A 6,665-nucleotide genomic window follows, 5' to 3' on the forward strand; every position below is an offset into this window, starting at 1 on the left:
TGGTTGCGTCTTTGCATTGACTTTGTATGTAATCTGCTCGCGCAAATCGTTGAACTTGCGTTGGTGAGTATGCCCCATAATGAATGAAAACGCATTATTCCCTTCGCATCAGTGCACACGCACCAGCGCAGCGAGTACACACGCACAAGCGCAGCGGGTACACTGGCAAGAACAGAGCGCGACCTTCAGCCTATGTGCCGGGGCTTAGCCCCGGACGGCCCCGGCCCAATTTAAACCCTGGCTATACAGGGACACCCGAAACCGTAGGTGGCGGTATGCACCTATGAAGTTGCTTCGCAACCCGCCATTAAAACTCTAAAGAAGAAGGTGCTGTGCACGGGCTCATTTGACTACGCATAGTACTGTATTAGAGGTAAAAAAAATTATATAAATACTGTTCGGCTTCTCGCACAAACCGATCGTTTCGTTTCTTAGGATATCAATGTGTCGTCACGAGCGGCAGGGTTTAATTTGGATTTGTCTGTGCATGTTTTTACTGTCTGAGATTTTGTTACTATTCACATGCATACAAACTGAAACGGTTGGAGTTTCTACATTTGTGTTGTACTGAAGAAACAAAATCACATACATCTTGGATGGCCTCGGGGTAAGCTGATAAATATAAAAAATTCATTTTAAGATGAATCCCGTACGTTGGCGGCTGTTTTAAACTGGGTGCTCGGCTCAGACCCTTTTGCCAGTATGAAGCCGATTTCAACGGTAACTGCAGAAAGCGTCAGCACGCTCAGCTCATCACTGGAGTAACGTCTGTACAACGGGTGAGATAAAACTCAACGCCTGACTGAATCATCCATTCCCTTTTCGATCCTACGCCATACGTTAAACTTGAGGTAAGTCTTGTGTTCAGTTTCCTTAAAAAGCATTAACATTCACGCTAAGCATAGTTTCAATCGAGTTCCCGTCACATCATATATTAACTCTATTTCGAACTGTTGCTGATTACATGTTGGTTATTATTGATTCGTTCATGTTCCTTTGACATGTTCATGTACTTTTTTCCAGATGAAACAAACATAAATAATTCATAATTCATTTAAGAATTATTAATTAGGACAACATCAAATTATTTATCATGTCTGAGAAAAGTAGTGCAAATTTTGGATAATATGAAAGTGGCTCCAACTTTTATGGCGCGAACGAAGCTAGCATTGACTAGCTGGGATGTTAAATAATGGAACCTAATTTTTATTAAATGCAATTTACGTGATTAATATTTACAAGCATAGTGTTCTTTGGAACAAAATTAAGTGGAACAAAATGTTAGCTGGTAGTGCTGTGACAAATCGCAGTTGATCCGAACCACGGTTCGGCTCGCATGTGATTCGCGGATTAATATATACCAGTTTATGGAATGTCACAATAATAGATTTGTGTGTAAACTTAAACATGTCTTGATGGACCCTAATTTATGCACTGTGCAGTTATGCTGGTAGTTGGGTAATGTCATAATGGTTATTGGGTTGGGCTTGGACTAAAAAAGGGAAATTGTAATGGTTTAGTATAATAAGACATTATGTATGGTTTTGTACAATGCTAATCTTTTTTCTTTTTTCCTCAGGTAATCTTGCTTTTGCTGTTCTAAAATAAACACTGCTCTTAGGTAAGAATGGCTGATCAAATGCATTATTTTAAATCTAATCTGAGACACAAAGCAGTTAAATCGTTGTCTAATTTTCTGCAAGGTATTAAGAACGACAGTAAGCTTGTTGACGATGATCTGACTGATGACTGATATGTGTGATGAGATTAAAACTAGGGCTGTGCAAAAAAAATAGTGTATCGATATTTCGATCTCTACTGTCTACTGTCTCTACTGTCTAACATCACAGCGCTTAGTCCACCATCGTGGTCTCCAATCTCCATTACCAACAGCCTGAGTGCTACACCTACAGACACCCCAACCCATGCAGCAGCTGGCAGAAGTCAGACATCAGGCCAAACTGGATTTCAAGTAAGAAGGGCGAGATAGCCCATGGAGAGAAAAAAATCACTTTGGTATTAGGGCTGGGTATTGTTTCAGATGTCTCAAATCGATTCAGATACATTAGATCTCAAATTGATTGGATTGCGATTTTCGATTCAATGATTACATTTTCACTGGCCCCACCACAAAAAAAGTAATAAATGAATGAAATAGTTTTTGTAGTTTTTACCCATTTATTCTTGTAATAAGGTTATGACACCCAATATTTTAAATACCAGTGAAAATTAACAATTATCAATTCTATTTTTGATACTACAGCTAAAACTACTAATATCAATTTCATAGATTAAAGACAAGTTAATAGTTGTTAATAAAATTAAATGCAAGCAACGCAATATAAGTACAATAGAACAAAGATACAAATGAAGAAATCTGTGCATTTCAGGTAGGTCTAACAGTATTTTTCAGATACAGAAATTGAAAAAAGTAATCAAATGTAAAATAACACGGCATATCTTCACTAATTAGGATTAATCTTTATTTAATATGCACAAAGTTACAAATCGTAATTCAGTGAAAAGCAGGGAGTGACTTCCTCTTTTGTAGTTTGATTAACATTTAAAAACACGGACAGGTGAAGGTTACTACCACTTTAAGACTAATGCACGGATCAAATTATGATAGGCAATGAATGCATTCTTTTTCTACTTCTTCTCATAACCGTCTGTTTACTCGCAAAGGCCGGCATTTTTTTAAAAAATGTGTGAATTTGCAAGGAGAGAACTAGAATTAATTTCGTAATTTGCACGCTGTCGCGCAGCTGTAAGCGCTTCCAGTGTGTGCTCTTCTCACATAGCGCATGCAAGTTCTCTTTCGCTTGAATGCTTAAATTGACAAGGCTTAAAAATGCGTGCAAAATGTAAACTTTTATGATCATGCAGCACTGGCCCAATCGGGACATTGACAGTTCCTTCAACCGGAATGCTTTTCAGATATAATGTAATGAAAATAAATACAGAAAAACGATGAGAATTGATATTGAATTGACCACATTTAATTTTTTTTTTCACTTTTTTTTGCCTATTCCTATTTGGTATATGTGATGAGATTAAAACATATTTTTCTTTTCTTTTAGCACACCCCACCCTTACATGGCACACAGGAGGCTGTGCCTACAGGTAGGAATTATACAAAGTGATCTCTCTCGGTTTACTCTGACATATCTACGTACAATGTTTTGCTAGTAATCTGCTATGCCTGCTTTTTCTTGTGTTCTACAGCAATAGGCTTTACGCCCAGCTGCACTACTTCCTGAACTTCAGCCAGCTCCTTGTTTCCTGTCTGCCATTATTGGACAAACTGATTAATCCAGGTGTGCCTGAGCTTAGTAGTCACAACAACAATAATCAGACACACCTGGATTTATCAGTTTGTCCAGTAATGGCAGACAGGAAACAAGGAGCTGGCTGAAATTCAGGAAGAAGTGCAGCTGGGCATAAAGCCTATTGCTAAGGAGATCCTCATCCAGCTCGATTTTATTAGAGAGCAGCAGTTGCAGACTTCACCCCAGACCCAACACATTTTGGGCTCCCACTTTCAACTATTGAGGAGCTACAATGTTTGTAGGAGACATTAAATAATCCAGATGAGAAGAAGAATTTGGTGAGGTAAATTATGGTTTAATCAGATCATTCCTAAAAGTCAGTCCTCATTTTCACTCATGCTATATTCCTTAAATAACTAATAAGGTACATGTCTTTTTGTTTCAGACTGTTTTTCCTGGAATGGTCAGAGACAAGACTCTTAAAGACACCGTGGGGTGGGTCCTGAAAAAAACAATAAACTCTTCGTGGCGAGACTCATCAATTGAAGTGGGGTCAACTGAAGCCTGCATTCAAAGGGCTCACTTTGAAAAGTGTGGTTTTGGGTGAGTGTCAGTGCTGGAAACGGCACTGAAGTGACATCCCAGGGCTCTACAGTGCGACTGACTCGATCAGTGGCTGGTTGCATAAACCTTTAAGACTAGTCTTAAAAGTTAGTCATTTTTTTTTCTTCAAGACTGATCATAATTGTATTTCTATACTCAAACTCTATTTAAAACATTAACATCATAACATTATCATAAATTGAAATGCATTAATGCTACTTCTGAGCCTCATTAAACAGTCTGTAAATATAACTAAATCCCACATTTCTGTTATATGCCACCTCTGCAGTGCAAAGATGAATTGTGTTGCTACTGATTTCATTTGATTGGTAACTTATTCTTCCTGATTGCCTCTTATTATTCTAACTCAATTTATGAATTTGAAATTTAATAAGGTTAAAATTTTATAGTCAAATATCTCCTTATAATGGGAAGGTTATTTTGTCATTGATCAGAATGTGCTCCTAAATTTTTGAATGTGCTCCTAAACTAAAAAGAAATGTAAGTGTAGAGCCCTGCATCCAAAATAAGTTTTGGTGGTTTTATGAGTAACATCACATGGTCATGCTGACCTCTTCTATCTTTGTTTTTTTTTCAGATGCAGTCCGCCGGAATGCCCTGACCAAAGATAACACAGAAAAGGAGATAGAGCTCCTCATCACCAGGTGGTCGGTGCTAGCATATGACAGGGATGGTGGCCGAATCCAGACAATAGACAGACAATGAATTAAAATGTTTTAAATTTAAAAATGTTGATTTTTGGAAAATTCGTATTTGAACTGATTGTGTGTGTGTGTGTGTGCACCTGGTAATTATCACGTTGTGTCCCCACAAAGATAGGAATACCAGTATTTTTGTGACCTTGTGTCCCCATGAGGAAACAAGCTTATAAATCAAACAAAATGATGTTTCTTGTAAATGTGAAGTAGGAGAAGGGTTTCTGTGATGGTTGGGTTTAGGGAATGGGGTAGGTAAGGGGAATAAAATATACAGTTTGTATGGTATAAAATGCATTACGTCTATGGAATGTCCCCACAAAACATGGAAACCTGTTTGTGTGTACGAGAGAGAGAGAATGTGTGTTCAAGTGAATAAAAAATGCATTAAACGTGAAATCCTTGTTCTTCCTTGTGTGTTTTATTTTCAGTTAATGTTGCACAATGGTTGCTTAGCAATTTTAGTATTAACCAATCAATAAAATCAATCAATTAAACAAGCCCAAAAAAGGAACAGGATTGGAGGGGAGCTTACGTCCTCTCACTCGGGGTTCCGCAATCGGGCCGCGTTAAAACTGAGTGCTCGGCCGTGTCTTCGGGGCGCGTGAAAACCGAGCGCTCGCAGAGCAATCGGACCTAGATTCATGCCGAGGATCGGCCGAGTGTTCCAGCATTAATCGTTCCGCTTTCGGCCCGCGCAATTTTTGCTAGCTGGGTAGTCAGTGTTGGGAGTAATGCGTTACAAAAGTAATGTATTACAGTAATGTATTACTTTTTGCTGTAACGCAGTAGTGTAAGGCATTACTAATCAATTTTCAGTAATATTTTACTCGTTACATGTTCAGTAACGCATGCGTTACAACAAACTTTTCGCCCCTTGAGACATGATTAACAAATCAAAAATCCCGCAAGAAAGTTATATTTCCTGTTCGTTGTCTCTGGTCAGGGAATAGACGCGTGTGGTGTCATTCATCACCCTCTCGCTGGTGATTGGTGAAACTTTGTATTGTATAACGCACCATGATTTCAGCCTCTAAGCTCGAGGTTCGAGGCTATTAGCTCCGCCCCGTTTGCTGAAGCGCGCACTGGCCAGTGGAAAATACTGTAGATGAAAGTTGAAAATGGCAGAAGACTGTACATTCGCGAGATGGACGTATGCGCATTACTTCGATTTTGTCAGAGATAAGGACAAGAAGAACGTAATTGTCAAATGCAACCTTTGTCCAAACCCGAGAGAACTATCAACGTCGAGAAATAGCACTAGCAATTTAAAAAAACACCTCGAACGGTGCCATGCGACCACTCCGCTTACTGAGAAGAGAAAGAAGACAGAGGACGAGAGTAATAATCCAAAGCAACAGAAATTAAGTTTCCTGCGGTCGGCCATCATGCCACTTGAACCTCGAGAAGTCAGAAGACTTGTTGCAGAGTATGTCATCGAAGACATGTTACCATTGGCAACAGTGGAATCTCCTGCTTTCAGGAAGTTAGTTAGCAAGATCCCTGTGACCGGCAGCAACGACAAGGTAAGCAAATGTTTACATGATGAGATGTCTAGCTAAAATATATCAAATAGTTCAGGGAGAGGATGGGACTATTTTGTATTAAAAACCTTTTGAATTTATTTATGTATTTTGAATTTAAATGTGTTCTGTATTAGTATTTTTGTATTTTCAAACTAAAAATCTTTTTTATTACCAATCTCTTTATTAGACTGCATGGATGGACAGTGTTATTTAAAGCTATTTAAAGTTATTTAGCTATTTAAAATACAAAATACTATAATTTGTAATTGTATTTTGTATTTAAATGCATTTAATTTTTGGTATTTATTATAGCCTAGTTTATTCAAGAAATCAGCAGTCTAATAAAGAGTTTTATTGGCAAAAACTATGTTGTATTTTGAAAACACAAAAATACAAAGATTAAATGTATTTAAAATGCAAAGTAGTGTTTTCTGTTTCAAATACGTACCCATCCCTGATCTAGTTTACTGGGCCAAAATGTATGTTAAAATATTATAGCCATCAACAGACCAATATACAGCAGCATAATGTGAATTTATGCTCTTGCATGC

The 6,665-nt window shown here is 38.0% G+C and overlaps 2 long non-coding RNA genes across 3 annotated transcripts; both read left to right on the forward strand.

Moving 5' to 3' along the window:
• The first annotated feature begins 301 nt into the window (after window positions 1-301).
• Window positions 302-3,105, forward strand: LOC135785290 (uncharacterized). 2 transcript variants are annotated; one of them, XR_010546545.2, is made up of 4 exons: window positions 302-373; window positions 641-851; window positions 1,580-1,621; window positions 3,081-3,105. It is a non-coding gene; the product is annotated as an uncharacterized lncRNA (long non-coding RNA). The 2 variants fall into 2 exon arrangements; XR_012335435.1 differs by lacking the exon at window positions 302-373 and having other exon boundaries at window positions 614-851.
• Window positions 3,106-3,419: 314 nt separating this feature from the next.
• Window positions 3,420-4,987, forward strand: LOC135785300 (uncharacterized). The gene is made up of 3 exons (XR_010546547.1): window positions 3,420-3,612; window positions 3,715-3,872; window positions 4,471-4,987. It is a non-coding gene; the product is annotated as an uncharacterized lncRNA (long non-coding RNA).
• The last annotated feature ends 1,678 nt before the right edge of the window (window positions 4,988-6,665 follow it).

This window comes from Paramisgurnus dabryanus, chromosome 19 (assembly GCF_030506205.2).
Source record: "Paramisgurnus dabryanus chromosome 19, PD_genome_1.1, whole genome shotgun sequence".
NCBI lineage: Eukaryota > Metazoa > Chordata > Actinopteri > Cypriniformes > Cobitidae > Paramisgurnus > Paramisgurnus dabryanus.